We start from the raw sequence: 18,259 nt of genomic DNA on the forward strand, positions 1-18,259 counted from the left end.
GGTTTGGGAACATCTGATTCTTTGGGGCTGAAGATTTCAAAGTGTTGGCTGTAATCTCTAAAGGGCTGTTCTTTACTAAGTTGCAAGTTCCTCAACTATCTTTCAGTCTATTTTCTTTTCCACCTCGTCACCAGAAATACGTAATTTCTTTGGATTTTGAAAGCGGAGGCACATAAAATTTTTTTCAACATTAAATTTGATTGACCACTGAGCCCTGTGGTCTTTAATTTGCTTGCCGTTCATTGTTCTGCTAATTCTAGCACCAAAATTTCTAAAACCCCTAGTTTATGACCTTTTTTTAAAAGCTCTTACTCTCTGTTAGCCTCACTGTGTTTTGTGCCTTGAATCGAGCATGGGGTTGGACTTGCTATATCAGGAGCTGAGCTTGTATTCTGCTGCTGGTCCAGCTTTCCCGGGATAGCCTTTTATTTGGTGATAGGAAAGAATGTCTCTTACTAAGCCTCATCCTCTTACATTGCTTATCTCACAGGCTTGCAGGATATGGTTTCTTGTGAGAATACTGGTTGTGCTGTCAACCCTAACCAATTCTAGCAAGGAACTCATGTGCAAACTTTTTGTCCACCACATAAATTACAGGTCAGACGAGGTGAGCATCACTGCATGGGCAGGGACAGGCACCTGACATCTGGCACCACATCTGCCATCTGATATGGTAGAACAATACCATGACCCAACAGCACACATTTGGAAGGGTTAATGTGTACCAAAGATGCTCACAGTTTAAAGAAAGGTGCTTGGCTTATATCCCTTATAAATGGATTACTGAATGTAGCTTAGCACATGTGACAGGCTTTTCCTTTCGTTCTTGGCTGCATTTCTGTTTGTGGCAGGATCTAAGGAGTTTCTCCTGGGCCCAGAGCATGTGGAGAATGTGAACATCATCTTGCTCAGCCTTGCAGAGGAGGTTTTGAAGCTTCATTGGTTACTGTTTTGGTGCTTCCCCTCCCTCATGGCTTCATCCTATTCTTCTCCTTCCCTTTCCTACTCTTCCTTCTTTAAAAAAAAAAAAAAAATTAGTGTTTATTTTTGAGAGACAGAGACAGAGCATGAGTAGGGGAGGAGCAGAAAGAGAGGAAGACACAGAATCCGAAGAAGGCTCCAGGCTCCGAGCTGTCAGCACAGAGCCGGATGTGGGCTTCGAACTCACGAACCGTGAGATCATGACCTGAGCCGAAGTCGGCACTTAACCGACTGAGCCACCCAGGATCCCCCAGTTCCTTGTTTTATTCATTCAAAGAAAGCAAAAGCACAGGCTTGGTTTAGCAATTTTGAAGTCTGCATCAGCATGCCCAATAGTCAGAGTGACAACAGTAATAATAGTTATTCTGGCTCAATACTGAGCACCTGTGTGTGTTGTCAGAGTGCTGCTCTGGGCACTGGTCATGCTAAGTTTACTCTCACCTTCCATCCTGAAGAGCTCTCAGCAGATCGTTTCTCCACCTTGCCCTGTACCCCTCTTCCTGACCTAGCCCCATTTTCCCCACTTACTTCTCAGTGCCCAATCAAGAGTCTTTTGTTCAGACCATTGACGGCCTTGAAGTGCAATAATCCAAAGGTCCACATACTTCACAAATGTTTATTAAGTACCTACAACGTCCAAGGTTGTGCTCTTTACATGCATGAGCTCACTTCATCCCGACAACGACCCTGAGAAGTAAATATTTGTATCTCCATGTTTAAGAGGAAGCTGGTATCCCTACCCTCAAAGAATACTTGGTTAGGAAGAACAGACAGGCCTGTGTAACTCGAAGTAAAACTGAATGATCAGGCTGAGAAGGGTATCTTGGAAGGTTGGAGGAGACAGGGGATTTCCGGACAGGGTGTTGAGGATAGGTGGGCATTTCCAGATGGATGATTTATGGAAGGATGTTTCAGGCAAGGAGGACAGCATTTGCAAAGGGAAAGGGAAGTGGAATTCTGAGCAAAGATAAATATGTACCGCTAAATATAGTTGGAGTGGCGTGCAGAGGGGAAGTTGGGTTATCTGAAATATATAAAGCCAGTGGCATCATATTGGTATGCAAGTCAGGGTGATTTTTAAAGAGGATTTAAAAGGCTCCATTTCAAAGGTGTATGCCACAGCCGGTCTGAGTAGCCAGGCTGTTCATCTCTCTCTCCTAACACCTCAACACACGCATTATTCCTTCTCTGTCTCCCCTAATTGTCCTTTCTCCCTACATTCCCCCCCTTCAACAGGCCTTTTACCCCGCATCCTCTGCTTTCGCCAGGCTGTTGGAACGAAGTATGATGTGGTTCCTTTAAGCCTCTCCCACAGCTGTTCTCCTATGGGACAGAGAAAAGGAATAAGAAAAAATATGGCTCTGAGCATCTCATGCTTCCTGTTGTTGTATTTGAAGCAGGGAGAGGTGAGCTTGCTGTTGATTTTAACACCTGCTTTTGGGAATTTCAGAGCTTCTTTCTGTTTCTGGAGTGATCTTTTCTTGAGCACAAAGTTAAAAATGGCATCAAGAGAAAGGAGTGTTAAAACCTGTGAACGAAAATTACTGTTACTCTGTAGAAAATAGGTGACAGTTCCTCAAAAAGCATAGAGTTACCATCTGACCCAGCAACTGCACTGCCAGGAATACACCCAAGAGGATAGCAACCAGGTCCTCAAACAAAAAGTTGTACATATAGGTTCATACATTGTTCACAATAGACAAAAGTTGGAAACAACCCTGATACCCATCAGTGGAAGAATGAATGAACATAATGTGGTATATCCATACAATGGAATATTATTCAGTCACAAAAAGGAATGAAGTGCTGATAAATTCAATAACATGGATGAAACCTGGAAACATGGTGCTCAGCGAAACAAGCCAGACACAGACAGTCACACATTGTATGATTGTATTTATATGAAATGTCCAGAATAGAAAAACCATGGAGACAGAAAGCACAATGGTGGTTCCTAGGGGAGGGGGAGTTAGAGAGTGACAGTTCAAAAGGTAATGGGATTTTCCTTGGTGATGATGGAAATATCTTGAAACTAAATAGAGGTGGCTTCACGCAGTATGTGAATGTGCTAAGTGCCGCTACATTGTAGTTTAACATGGCGAATTTCACATAATGTGAATATCACCTCCATTAAAAAAAAAAAAAGGCACTAGTGCAGAAAACTCAGCATAGGTTCCAAGGAAATGAGCATTCTGAGTTGCACACAGTTTGCCGGTACGGACTGTGCTTGCAAGAAGCCCCCAGAAGTTGATCCTTGAAGAAGCTAAGACCATTCGGAGAGTGGAAAAGGAGGCGGCTCCGAGAACCAGCCCTCATTTTCAGTTGCAAGAGGCCAGTGAAGTATGACCACCAACATCACATGGCCATCCTCCTCCCCAGGGAAGTTGCAACCTGGGAAGGTGACAGCTCATAATGTCAGAAACCAATGATGAGAAAATTGGAAATGGATGGAGTTTTATGGCAATGCATTTTTAACTCCACTTCAGCGTAGAGGGGATGTTTTAAGGAGCTAAGAGCTTAAACCAGACAAGATTTCCTCCAGTGTGATAATAAATACACCAAAGTGCCCTTTTATGTTTAATAATTCAGGATCCACTGAGTGTTTAAAGGTTTTCCTGTTTTATCATTTGAAAAATCGAATGGTAATCGGTTAAAAAGTAATAGATGAGAAATGTTTTCGAGATGGGCCCTGAATCATGCACTTTAAAACGTCTTTGGAAATGGATGTCTGTGTGTTCTAGGTAACAGGCGCCCGAAGGTTTGGAAGTTTCAGCACAACCAAACACTTGTCATACCTTTGGGTGCTTTTATTTGGAGAGATGACAGCCCATTTCACATGACATTGGCCTGTAGTCTGAGCGGTGTTTGAGCAAAATTAAACTAAAAGAACACTGTGGGACCGCTTTTGCAATCAGCCATTCTTAAATGTGCTCAGAATGTAGACAGCAGCATTGATAGAGCCAGATTTCTGGAAAATTCCAGAGAAGAGGCTAGAAGCCAGGCCGTAGCAACATTTTATTGTCAGGGACATTAACACACGGCATCAGTAAGAAGAGGTTTGAGTTATTCTGGCCTGCAAATTGGCTCCATGTGGAACATAATGCTAAATTCTCGGAGGCAGCGATTTCTAGAAAGGAAGCGCCATGCCTCTTGCAGATGATAAGAATGGTCCTATGGCTCTCAGATTTAAGACAGGTGGATTTTCCCAGGGAGGGGAATGGAGAAGAGGGTGGGCCTATGGCAACACTTAATTAGCCTGTCTTATCATAGAATCTGAAAGGCAGAAAGAATCCATGTGTGTTCTTAAACGTCACGTTGGAAAGTAAAAGTCACTACTGTGCTTCATTTTTGATCAGCAAATGTTACTGCACCTGTGTTTATGATGTGCCCATCAGCCACTGAAACATGCACTGGGGATACTGTATTACCCCACATGGACAAGATCATTGCTTGTGTAGAGCTCGTATTTTCTGGTAGAGGAAAAGCATTCAAGAAGGAATTGTGACAGAAACTGCCAGCTGCCTTTCCAATAGCCACTTATCCCTTCTTTCTTAGTAATTGACCCCTTGGTAATGGGCCCCTTAGTCACAGCCAAGATGTCCAGATTAAAGGAAAATAATACTGTGTTCTCCAGCTTTCCTAACAGAGAGGGATCACCAGCAAGATGGCAATGGTAATTATTAGGTGTTGTTTCTGGGAAATCCCTTTAATAGGGGCTGACTCACAATGCCAGGAGCATTCTTGTGTTCTACCCCTTTCTCTCTCCTATATGAAACCATGTGTTATTGAGGCCACTTTGAGGATGGATTCCATATCCTAAGAATGGTGGTGAAAAAAAAAAGTAGAAGGGTCAACAAGATTTACCATGGACTGCCTCGCCCCAGACTTCTTTTAGGGGAGAGAGCAATAAACGTATGTTTTGTTTAAGCCCCTGTTATTTCAGAACTCTAAATAGCAACCAAACCCAATTTTGTGAGTTTGAGGAAGAAGACACAATTATAAAATAATTTCAGAAAGCGAAACCTTCTCTGTGGGCAACAAAGAGAGATGGGAGAGAGACGAACCGGCTAAGAGGTGAGGCTACTCTGGAATGGGAAGGGAAGAGACTCTCTGAGGCATCAATGGCAAGATGGGTCAGGTATGTGCAGATCTGGAGGAGGAACACTTCAAGCCAAGGGGATGCCAGGTGCTGACGTGATCAACGTGGCATAACCAGGAAACAAAAGAATGTCAGAATGGTCAGAAAGTGGTAGAAGATGTAGAGAATGTCACCAGATGATGTCAGAGAGACAGGAAAGACCAGGCCCTGTATGTTCTTGTAGGCCATGCTAAGAAATATGGGTTTTATTCTGAATAAGCCAGGAAATTCTTAGTTTGATATAGGCAGGAGAATGATCTGATATTTCTTTACAAAGCTCATCCTGGCTGCAATGTAGAAAGTGGGCAGAACAAGCAGGAAGTCAGAAAGATCTTTTAGGTGGTGATTGTAGACCTCCTGGCCAGAGTCGATTGTGGGATTGATGTTGGAGGTAGCACTCAGAATTTAGAGCAATTTGGGAAGTCAGTGAAAACCCAAACAATCTATGGTAGAAGGATTAGCATAGATGTAGCTCTATATTGCCTTTGGAAGAATCTCTCACAAGTCTACCTATTAGAGCCACTTGACTGTGTGCAAAAAAACCAACATGGGTTACTCAACAGCAGCAAAAAGCCCAAATCAAAAATGGGCAAATAACTTGAATAGGTATTTCTCCAAGGAAGGTATACGGATGGCCAATAGGCACATGAAAAGATGCTCCTCTCACTAATCACTAGGGAAATGTCAACCAAATCATAATGAGATACCACTTCACATCCATTAGAATGGTTACCACTAAAAAAAGAAAGAAAAGAAGGAAAAGAAAAACCAAAAATGACAAATATTGGTGAAGATGTGGAAAAATCAGAGCACTTGTGCTCTGTTGGTGGGAATGTAAAATGTGAAGCTACTGTGGAAAACAATATGACAGTTTCTCAAAAAAATAGGATTACCATATCATTTAGCAAATTGACTTGTGAATTGTTTCAAAAGAATTGAAAGCAAGATCTTGAAGAGGTATTTGTACATCCATGTTTATAGCAACATTATTCACAATAGCTAAAATGTGGAAGCAACCCATGTGTCTTCTGATAAATGAATGGATAATTCATACAATGTAGTATATTCATACAATGGAATATTATTCAGCCTCAAAAAGGAATGAAATTCTGACATATTCTGCAACATGAATGAACCTTAAAGACATCATGGTGAGTGAAAGAAGCCAGTCACAAAATGGCAAATACTGCATGTTACACTTATATGAGGCATCTAGAGTAGTTTGAATCATAGACAAAGTAGAGAGGTAGTTGCCAGGGACTGAGGGAGAATGAGGAGTTAGTGTTTAATCAGTACGGAGTCTCAACGTTGGCAAGTGAACGGAGTTCTGGAGAGGATCGTGGTGATGGTTGCATAATATGCATGTACTTAATTCCAGTGAATTGTACACTTAAAGCTAGCTTAAATAGTAAATTTTATGTCCTGTATGTTTTAGCAGTTAAAAAAAAAAAAAGGAAAAAAAAATCAATATGGGTTGCTTGCCCCTGGGATTGCAGTGAGTTCTCAGCCAGTACCACCTCGTCTATCCTTCTCAAAGCTCAGAGCAGGTGTCTTTATCTGTGCAACCCAGCCCACCTTCTCACTGGCAAATGGTGTCTCTGTGTTTCCCATTTCCCTCTGCAAATATCAGCTTATTAATGACTCTTTCTCAAAAGCCCCTTCAAACCCAGTAAAGGCAGCCTTCTGCCTTGAAAAGTGAGAGACTCCCCATCCACTGATTTAACTGGAAATTTAAGGATGTCCGGAGAGCCAATCCTGGGGGGGGGGGGAGGGGGGGGGGGGGAGGGGCTGAAGTCAGAACTAGTCAAGGAGGACACATGCACATTTACATATGATTTGCATCTGCTTTACATAGGGCTGCACAAGCTGTGCTGTGTTCTCAAACATCACTCACATTATATTTTAAGACTGTCGCAATCTTTGATTAACATTTAGATCTGCAGTCTGGGTACCTCGAACTTCTCCAGCCTTCTATGTTTAAACCAGCTTCATCCTTTATCCATGGGCGGTGGGAAGTTCAGTGCCCCTCCGGGTAGCTGCAGACGCCTGGAAGGACTCCGTACTTTCTCACAGTTACCACCACCCATTCCAATGTTCTGTTCCTGCCTCTAGCTCATCACCCCTTTCTCAGACCTACCCTGAGCATGCAACATCACCCAGGCCATTGTGCATAGCGACTTTTTAATATCAAGTTAGAGATGATGGCAGAATCACAGTCCTAGAAGCAATTTAGAAGTCAGTGTTAGTAGCAGCCTTGTTTTTCAAAGTTGCTTAGTGTTCTCAGGGAGTGCTGACTGGAAGTTTTCCCCCTTTACATGGTGACCTCTATCCTTCCTCTTATCCCCCAACCCTTTCCTCCCCTTCTCTCCCCTTCCTCTCCCTTCTTCCCTTCCCATTCTCTCCTCTCCATTCATCTCCTTCTCCTCACTTTTCTTTTCTCTTCTCTTTCAGTGGACCATGGGCGAGCCACTCCTGTCATCCAACAGACATGCAATTTTGTGCCTAATGAGCCAGTAAATAAGACGTACAAGTCCCTACCCTCCTGAAGTTTAGTGTTGTGCTGACAGATATACCCCCAAAAGTAAATAAATAAAATCAGTGAATAAATTGTCCCTGCCACAGTGAGAGATGATAGGGCATATTCAAGAACTTATGGAGGGTAGCCAGCTGAAATGGAAGGTTGGGAAGATGCCTCCATGCAAAGGTCAGGGTAAGGAAAAGCTAACATGGAAGGACAGAAGGACAAAGCCCTAAAGCTGAAGGATGTCAGCATGTTCCAGAAAGATGAAAGAGACCCGTGTGGATTGGGAGTGGGGGTGACTTGCAGGCAAAAAGAGACATGAGTAAGGAAGAAGAGGCAGGTGGGGATATACCTTATAGGGCTTCTGATGCCCTATTACATATGGATTTCACTGTTGGTCTGTTTCACGTAGGGGTGTAACAGGACCTCATGCATATTAAAAGCATATCACTCCGATGGCTCAATGGAAAACTACCACCCTTCTCATTTTTGCCCTACTTTTCTCCATGTTCCTGTGCTCATGGTTTCTCAGGGGCTGCCCTTTAGAACTCCATACCCCTCTTGAAGAATAATGCAACTTTACCTTCAAGCTATTTCACGTGTGTATGGGGGGGCAGGCAGAGAGGTGGGGGCAGGCAGAGAGGTGGGGGCATTGGGGGGCATTATGCCACCCCCCTAGGAGGTTGAGGTAGAAACTCAATCTCATGGAATTTTGATTTCCCTTATATTGCTTCCTCTCTGCCCCTCCCCCAGTGATATTAAGACAGAGGCTGAGAGATGAAGAAAATAGCAAGAGATGAGCATTGGCCAGATGAATATTTTGGAAAATTCCAACTGAGTGAAAACTTACAGAGATAAATGCAAAACTTTCAATTGTATGTCTCCGCCCACCATGTTTATATTTCTGCCATATGTGTTGATAATGTATGACACATTTTGAAAACTGGATTTTCATGCCTTTGTAGTCATTAATAGTGTTGACATAAACCTGGTCATTCAACCTGTGGTCTTGGTGATAGGCAGAAGGACTAGGAAGAAAAGGAGGCTGCTGAGTCTTCTAAAAAGGGCAAAGGTGAGTACATGGACCCTAGTGATTGTCTCTGGGAGAATTGGTACCTCACCACAAGGGAAATGTGTGTAGCAATTACAGAGGAGCAAATAACGTTCTGCTTACACATCCGAAAGCAAGACAGTCATTACTGCCTACTCCTCAGCTTTTGTGGTGGAATACAGGAAGATCGTCTGGCTTTCTCATATGATTCTGTTGACAGCATGATGCGTCTATAGCAGATGGTGTTCTTTGAACACAGGTGTGCCTTGGCCACCCTGATCAGAGTCGAATGTTTTGTTTTAGTTGAACCAACATCAGGAACTCCATAAAATGCTTAGCAGATTTAGGTAAACACTTACATTACCGTCTAATTTGGAAAAATAATCCCCCCTGTATAGTGATATTTAGTGTCAGAATAAGCCAGGTGATACAGACTGATTATCTTTCTAGGCAAACTTAACAGGTAAAATAGATTTAGTAAGGAATAATGTCTTGATATTTTGGTGTTTGCACTGCAAGGATCTGGCTAAGTAAAAGATGGGGAGTAAGTGGGAGTTTTGAGATTGTATGCAGTGTAATGTGTCTTACTTTACATTGCTCAATACACCTACCAGACCCTTTAGAAATACACTGATAGCGTTGTTAGCAATTAGGGCATTTGTCTACGGGTATTTTCCTTTTTTTGTAAGAGAGAAACTTGCAAGCTCTCCAAAGTGTGTTGCCCACCATACCATAACCCTCTGCCAATCATATGGGTTAAGGCAGATTTTATTGCCAGTCATATTGTACTCCAGTTGAAGTGTTAAGAATGCTGTCTTATCCCTCAGCTGGATTAGCTTTAAAAGGTGATCTTGGAGTCCTGTCAAGCACAAAGTGAGGATTTACGAAGTGACAAACACATGGCCACGACATTTACTATGAGATTTCCCATAACTGAATTCCCAGCTCCTGGCCAAGAAGAAATATGCAATGGAAGAACTCGAAGGAGAGCATTTTAGCACAGACACATTTTAAAAGGCAGGCAGTTCTTTTTTGTGTGTTTAGGTTGGGATTTCTAAAGAATCAAACAATGCCGTTATCTGAAAAAAAGCTGGGGAGGCAGGAGCAATCATCTTGACTTGGAACACCGGTTTCTTTCTTTCTATGGCCACGGTCTATCCCCTCTCTGTGTTATAGGCTCACTCACAGTGCTCAGGGCTTCATGGCCTTTTGCAGCCAATTTAGCCCTTTGTAGCTCATCATAATCTCATTCCTCATCCCAGCGACTTCAAGGGCTTTATGGAAATACCAGACAGATGTGTATGTGCTTCTATAGAGCCTTCAAATAACCCCATCCATCTTAATGGCATTTCTTCGCTGATCAGCAAGAGGTTTACATTGTATTTTCTTTTACAGCATCTTCATTACCTTTGTCTCTTACATAGCTGTCCACTTCCATGTACGCTGCATCATCAGCCAGGCTTTATGGTGGTTCCTCTGGTCACGCTCTGGCCCTTCATTCAGCTAGCTTCGGGTTGATCAACCATGCATGTTTCTGAGCAGACAGAACATGCTTTTCATTAGTGCTCCACCGTCCCTTCCAAGAACCCTTACTCCACTTTCCATTAGACTCACATGAATGGTGGAAAGAGGGACTCCACAGCATAAAAAAAGCCCTAACAGAAGCTTTATTAAAAGCGAATCCGACACACCCCGGATCAGCTCCTAACGGTGCCTGGTACATGACAGACGATCCGGTGAATATTGCTTGAATGATGACGTGATTGAATTACTGATCTTGCTACAAAAAGTAATGAAATGGAAATAGGGCCATTCCAATTTGGGCCCAGATGGGTAATCAGTGATACTAGGACTGTGTAGTCGTACAGTAAAACAGTGGTCGGTGGTAGGGACTGTTTCTGTAACCTGAAGAAAGATGGTAGTAAAGAAAGTTCTTACATTTTTTTTTTTAATAGAACCCGACCATTGAGTAGCAAGTAGGGCAGTCGCTTCCAGCCCATGCAGGGCTAATCTGTCTGTTGGACCCAGTTCAAGTGGCTTTGTGCTAGAACCTGCACTGATGGAGGGCGGTCGGCCACCATCTGTCACCAGAGACCATCTTACTTCTATTTACGGGAGAGAGCCACTGCTGCAGTGGAGGCCAACTCCAAGGGGCTTTCCTTCCCTGTCTCTGTGTCTTAGGAAAGCTCATCAGTTGCCTATTTGGGGCCTCTTGTAAGTGGAATTTATTTTGTCCATCACGCACTGAACTTAGTGCGTGCCATGCTTTCTAGTTAGGTGCAACTTTAGGCATCACCAATCCTGCAGCAAATAATGGAAAGAGACCTGTGTGGTCTCTGCAGCAAATAATGGAAGAGACTCAGACTGGAAGACTGAGTATTGTTATTTATCTCTGGAATTTGGCTTTTGGAGGCAGGGATCTTACTGGAGCTAAGGTAGCAGATTACCACGAATTCTCTCACCATCTATTATGGGGTTGAATTATGTTTCCTCCAAATTCATATGCTGAAGTCCTAATGTTTGAAGTTTCAGATTCATGAGAAAATAAATCTCTGTTGTTTAGGCCCCCAGCCCCCAGTCTGTGGTCCTTTGTTAAGACAGCTCTGGCAAAGTAATACATCATCCCACCCTAAGTGTGTTCCCATGGAGAATGTGGAAGGACTGACCCCACAAATTGAAACACACCTGAAATATAAAAGACTTCTGGTAAAGACTTGCTGATGTGATTGTGGGGGCCGGCTAGGCAGGTCTGAAATCCAGAGGGCAGGCCATCAGGAGGAGCAGTCTGAGCTCTCGGGCAGCAGCAGACACGGCAGTGAACAGGAGAAGAAATTTCTTCTTCCTCAAGGAAGCTTCAGTTCCGCTCTTAGCGCTTTTCACAGATTAGATCAGGCCCACCAAAATTTCCGAGGATAATCTCCTTTACTCTAAAGAGACACCTGATCGCTGACATTAATCCCATCAACAAAATACCTTCACAGCAAGAAGGAAATTGGTGTTTGATCAAATAACCAGGTGCCTAATCAGGTTAACACATAAAATTGACCTTCCTAATGATGGCGATGACAAGTGCCCTCCTCCATTGTACTCTCCATGGGTGTCAGTCATGCCACTGAGGTTCTTACGTGTATTATTTACGTTTTTATCCCAATTATTATCCTCATATTATCTATAAGGAGGTTCAGGGAGGCTAAATGATATGTCCCAGGTTGCACTGGATTAAAAAGTAGGTCTGTGCGATCTTCAAATCCAAGCTTTTAACCCCTGGGCTGGTAGCTGTCAGAGAAACAGAAATCCTGGGCTCTTGGGCTTCATCATTAATAAATATAGGAAACAGTAAAAACTCCAGGGAACATCTTCCATGTAAAAAGCATCCCATGAATCTGAAATGAGGGAGAAAGAGCATGTTGCTGGAATCTAGAGCCACACCTGGGAAGCAACGCTAACCTCTTTTGTTTCCAAGGGGAAATGAGCAAGAACCTAAGTTACGGTAATTCCTGCACTGGTGGTTTTTGGGGACATTTCCTCTTCAGCTCACAAGCCAGGTGGGCAGGAGCCTGAACAAGGAAGCCTGAGAGGGTGTTCCCTGGGCCCTTGTCTCTGGGCGGCTGTGAGCCCTCATATCTTCCTCCAGTGCGTCCCCGCCCTGAGCACGCTGTGGTTGCAGCATTTCCTAATATAAATGCAAGCAAAATAAAATTAGAAATGTGCCAGTGGGAGAAGCCAGCTACCCACAGGCGCCGTAAATTGCCTTTCTCTCTTACCCCTCCTCCCTTCTGCCCACCCCCTCTCACCCCCATCCAGCCACCCCGAATAACCTGCCTTGCCTGGCTGAGTCACTGTTGCTGGAAAAGCAGGGCCAGGGAGGTTCCACACAAGTCAAAGGAATGACGATTAGCCGAGGATCAGCAGTGAATAGCTAAGGGACCACAAGAAAGGTGATGTGATTAACCTGTGTGGGTGGTGGGTCCAGAAGGGTTGCTTGGAGCAGACAGCTTGAGTGAGTCATCTAGGGTCAAGAGGAAGAGAGAAGCACAAGCTGCTAGATTTTGTCATCATGTCATCTACCTTTGTGCACGATTCCTTTGTTTCTGCTTTTCCAATGTTGGCACAATTCTTTACTCCCAGGGAACGTAATCTGTTGGCCGTACCATCAGTGGTTCAGTATTTGATGAGTGAGAAACACCTGTTATATTATCATCCTCCCCCCAAACACACTATTTTAAACATGTAGGTATACTTCAACCTATGCAGAAGCTACTTTAGGGTGTAGGGAATTCACAATGTAGGTGTACTCCAGGACGGATTTTCTCTACGTTGTCAGGATCCCTAGGGCCTGGGCACTGACCTTTTTCCAAGCAGAGGAGCCTCAAACCCCTGGGAGGCTGAGAACTCTGGCATAAGGCATCTTCAGCAGCTGCTTTTTTGTTTTTGTTTTTGTTTTTGTTTTTGTTTTTTTAAGAAAGCAGTGGCATCAATACTTGAGTTTATTGATGATAAAGGGATACAATGCCAAGATGGTAAAGATGATGGTGACCTTATTAGTCACAGAAGCAGTAATGGTTACATATGATCTGTTACTGAGCTGTTTATTGCTTTGCCATGCATATTTTGAGAACCATCCCATAGAACATGTCACTTTGTCCTCCCCCAAGTCCTGGAAGACAGTATGATTGTCCCATTCTTGCTTTTATAGATGAGAGGAAATAAACAAGAGCCAAATTGTTGAATAGCTTGCCAGGATGATGCTGCTAATGGGGGTCGAGAGTGGCTGGTTTGTAGGTTGTCTGGAGCCTAGAGTCTGAGCTTCTAACCACCTTGAAACCCTGCCAGAAACAGGGGACGTGCAGGACTCTTGGGATAATATCGTGAGCAGAGGGAAGGAGGCACCTTATTTTCCGCTTCACCAGTGGTTTTCCATTCTGCTTTCCTATTAGGGTCTCTTGGGATACCTTAAGAAATAGTGTTGTCTGTGTCCAACTTCAGACCAGGTAAAGATAATTTTAGAGAAGAGAGGGTTGATGGAGAGCCACAGTGGAGAACCACTTCCTGAGATCAAAGGTTTTTAAAATGTGGTCTATGGATCCAACTTCAGTAAGTCTGTTCAGAGTTTTCATGCATGAGCATTTATTGAGGGTGTGGGGCATGGCTTTTTCTAATTCTCAAAGGTATCCCATAATGCCAACAAACAAGCCAAGAAAAGATGGGAAATCGTTGCCTTGGAGGATGACGGTAACCATCACAGCTTTCAGTGTAGAGCCTACTGTGTGCCAGGCACTAGAATGGGCTCTTGGGATAAATCTCATTTAATCATCCTAACAGCCCTGGTATTGTCCTATTTTATATATGAGGGAGCTGAGGTTCCAAAAGGCCAGGGAACGTGCCCAAGATGTCACCATGAATAAAGGATTGAGCCATAAACCAACTCAAATCTATTTAATGCCAAAGCCAGTTCTTCCTAATAGACTTCCCTGATGGATGAGGGTTGAAAAAGCCTTGCCCAGAAATAGGGAAACAGACTCAAAGACAGCTAGAGGGCTTTGCCAGCCAGAGGGCATGCAGGAACTCTAAAGTGGTGCATTGTTAAGGAAGTAAAATATTCCAAGTTTGTACTATATAGCTCAGGATTAATCTCCACTGTCCTGAGGAGGAAGAGAGAAGGAATTTGACATTTCCCTCTTGCCTGGAACCTGATCCTTTCTGGAAGCTTCTGAGCTTCCTTATGGAGAATGTCTTTTTTGTTTGTTTGTTTTTGCTTTTTGCTTTTTGCTTTTTGCTTTTCCTGCCACCTTGTTTTCTTGGTCTCTGACCATGTATCAAGCAAGGAAGTTTTCTAATGAAGCAGATGTAGTCCCTTAATTTAATCAAGAGTATGTCTTCCATCCTATTTTCTTCTAATCTTTCTTCCCCGAAGGACTTATGAAATTTCATTTCTTATGCACCTGGGAGGAGGATGTCCTTCACAATGATGCAATGATCTTACCCAGAAAATATGTTTCCCTACATAGATCCCTGTGTTAGCACATGGCATGACCTTGTTTCAAGCTAAACACCTCTGAACCCTCCTCCATCCCTGCCTCTTGCATCACCCGCTCTCCTCTCTCTCCATCTAGTTGGGTCACAGGTCCTGACATGCTTCTCAGGTCGCCCGTTCTCTCTCTGTCCACCACAGTATGCCTTTGTTCCAGACCTCTTGTCTCTCTCAGACAGGAAACCACCATGGCTCCTGCTTGCTCAGCCCTGAACTCCTCTTGCTCCCATGCCAGCCAAGCCATACTCTTTCATCTATGTCCAATCATGTCTCTCCATACTTGAGACTCTTCTCCACATGCTGAAAATGCACCCATGCACACACACAAACACACATATACAAATACAGTTGGCTCTTGAATAAGCCGGGGTTGGGATGCCAACCCCCTGTAAATCCACATGTAACTTATTTTTTTTTTTATTTTAGCAAAAGAGCACACGTGAGCTGGAGATAGGGCAGAGGGAACGAGAGAGAGAGAGAGAGAGACAGAGAGACAGTCTTAAGCAGGCTCTATGCTCAGCGTGGAGCCCTGATGTGGGGCTTGATCCCGTAACACTGGGGTCATGATCCAAGCCAAAATCAAGAGTCAGATGCTCAACTGACTGAACCTTCCAGGCGCCCCCATGTAACTTTTGAGTCCCCAAGAATTTAACTATAATAGTCTGTTGACTGGAAGATTTCTCAGTAACATAAATAGTCAATTAATACATATATTATATATTCTGTATATTTTGTACTGTATTTTTCATTTAAGTCTATTTATTTTGCTTGAGAGAAAGAGAGAAGGTACAAGTCAAGGAGGGGCAGAGAGACAGGGAGAGAGAGAGAGAGAGAGAGAGAGAGAGAGAGAGAGAATCCCAAGCAGATTCCACAAATCAGTGTGGAGCCCAATGCGGGGCTTGAACCCATAAACCGTGAGATCATCACCTGAGCTGAAATTGGACATTTAACCAACTGAGCCACCCAGGTGCCCTTATATACGATATTCTTAACAATAAAGTAAGATAAAGAAAAGAAAATGCTATTAAGAAAATCATAAGGAAGAGGAGAATACTTTATTTTATTTCTTGAAAAAACTCTGCATATAAGTATAACCTTTGCCATTCAAGGGTCAGCTGCACACACACACACACACTTCTCTGGGTCCTGCAAATAAAGTCCAGAATCCACATGGCTGACCCCATGAGATAATGGTCTTTTCTTCTGTTCTCATGTATTTCCATTTCTCGTTGGTTCCCATCTACGCAAAGCCAAGTTGGTAAAAGTTCTTTCTGTTTCATGCCTGCACACATGAGGTTATGAGTAGGGTAGTCTGGGTAGCTTGTCACGTACAGTGAGAAAGGACTTTTTTGTTTATCAAACAGCTTTATTGCAATATAATCCACTTACTATAAAACTCACCAATTCAGTGTTTTGTGGTTTTATTGTAGTACATTTGCAGAGTTGCACAGCTCTCCCCACAATCTAATTTTAAAGCATTTTTATGCCACAAAGTATGCATACATCTAATCATCACCGTGTACACCTTGAATATAGTGCATACAGTTTTTGTCAGTTACCCCTCATTAAAGCTAGGGGCGGAGAATATTTGCATCATCCCAAAAGATCCTCGAACTTATTAACCTTCACCTACCCCTCACCTCAACCACAGGCAACCACTAATCTGCTGCCTGCTCTCCAGGTTTGCCCGTTCTGGATAGTTGACCTACAAAGAATCACACACTGGGCGACCTTGCGTGTCTGGTGGCTTTCACTCAACATCACGTCTCCCAGGGTCATCCAGGTTACAGTGGGTATTGCCAGGGAACATTCTCTTGTATGGATATGCCATATTTTATTGATCTAGGCACCCCTTGGTGCACATTTGGGTTATTCCTATTTTGGGTCATTGTGGATCATGCCACAAGCTGCACGTCATTTAGGGGCATCAATAAATCTTCCGTGTACTGTCAGAAAGAATTCAGCCAGCCGTTTGACTCATCTATGCCTCCATTCTCTTTCCTGTAAAATGGGAATCATGATGGCATCTTCCTCATGGGTCTCAGCGATAATTAATTACCATGATGTGAGTAGAGAGCTTAGCACAGCGTCTGGTACATAATTAGCACTCCATAAACCTGTACTGTTCTTATCCGATTCTCTCCGTGTTGGAACACAATGCATAGGGGAGCAGCTGTTGATGACTACTGGTTTTTCACAAATATTTATTTACGTTTTACTACCCCCTAGTCATTTGTTCATTCTTGTCAGGAAACCTGTGATACAGGCATTACGTTCTTGCTTTATATGTGAAGACACGAAGTCGGAGAGGACTCAGGAACGTGTCCATGTGCTTATCTGTAAACGAAAGTACCAGCTGGAATTCTGGCCAAAACCACTGCATATTTGGAACCTGCATTTTTTTCTTGGTGTTTGTGACCCCCCCCCCCCCAAATCCCGCATCTGCTACCCTTGGACTTATCCCTCAGAAAAGGGTCATGAGCTAGCTGGTTCTAAGAGTATAATCAAGGATGTAGCTTCCAAGAGAAAATGTAGAACTGCTTCTCAACCATGGGAAGGAGTGTTTGCTGGACAGTAGCTGTTCACTTTCTTCTGAGAAAAAAAAATGTTTATTTATAGCAGGAAAGACTGCAATGAGACATCAGAAAGAACTTCCTAATAGTCAAGGCCTGGGGATCTTGGAAAGCTCATTAGGGACTCTTCTCTAGTCTCTAGTGCTGTCGCACTGTCTCTACTGTCTGTGTTTGTGTGTTTGCGTGTCTTTGTATGTGTGAGTGCGTGCATATACACACATATGTATGTTTTGTGTATATGCTGGTGTTTGTGTGTCTTTTTGTGTGGGGGTGTTGGGGTGTATACGCACCTGACCACAGGTCCCCTCTTTGGAAGCCAGGCTATATCATTCCATCTTGCTGATTTTTCTAACCCTATGATTTTTTTTTTCACCCAGGGAGTTGGGAAGTGAGCTTAGGCCTTACGTTTTCTTTTTATTCATAATTCCAGCTAAATCCTCTGCAAATCACTGTCCTCTACCTTCCCAAGATGTGTTTGGGAGTAGCAGTTAAAACATACAGACTACCCAGGCCTTTATGCATGTACGTTTCTTTCTCTAATTCTCATTCGATTTGGACGTCACGGTGGACACACGGATGGAGCTGGATAGATGGATGGAGAGATGAACATGAGTCAGAGAGCGAGAGGGCCCAGGAGACTGAAATCTGTATCCGATCCCAGTCAGGGAGCTTCTAGAGGACGATGCAGGTTTGAGAGAGAAAATAGTAAAACAGTAACTAGGTGTCACTCTTTTACCAACCTTCGCAGTAATTGAGCAGAGAAATAGGCACAAAAATAAAAGAATGATTTTGTTAACCAGGGGATGTGATTTGGCTCAAGGTTTTTAGGGTTACGCAGTGCGTGCCTGTGTTTTTTTGCTCCTACCTTATTTCCCAAGTCATCCATCTCAGAGTGATTAAAAAAAAAAAAGGAGTTTTCAGCAGGGATTGCCTTTTATTTTCTCACTTCCCCTGCAGTGAGGTA

The 18,259-nt window shown here is 43.4% G+C and overlaps 1 protein-coding gene across 25 annotated transcripts in view; it reads left to right on the forward strand.

The window, feature by feature from the left end:
* RBFOX1 (RNA binding fox-1 homolog 1) overlaps positions 1 to 18,259 on the forward strand; it is a 2,061,409-nt gene that overhangs the window by 1,596,886 nt on the left and 446,264 nt on the right. The window lies entirely within an intron of this gene.

This window comes from Panthera pardus, unplaced genomic scaffold, assembly GCF_024362965.1.
Source record: "Panthera pardus isolate Hobbes unplaced genomic scaffold, ASM2436296v1 HiC_scaffold_5, whole genome shotgun sequence".
Classification (NCBI taxonomy): domain Eukaryota; kingdom Metazoa; phylum Chordata; class Mammalia; order Carnivora; family Felidae; genus Panthera; species Panthera pardus.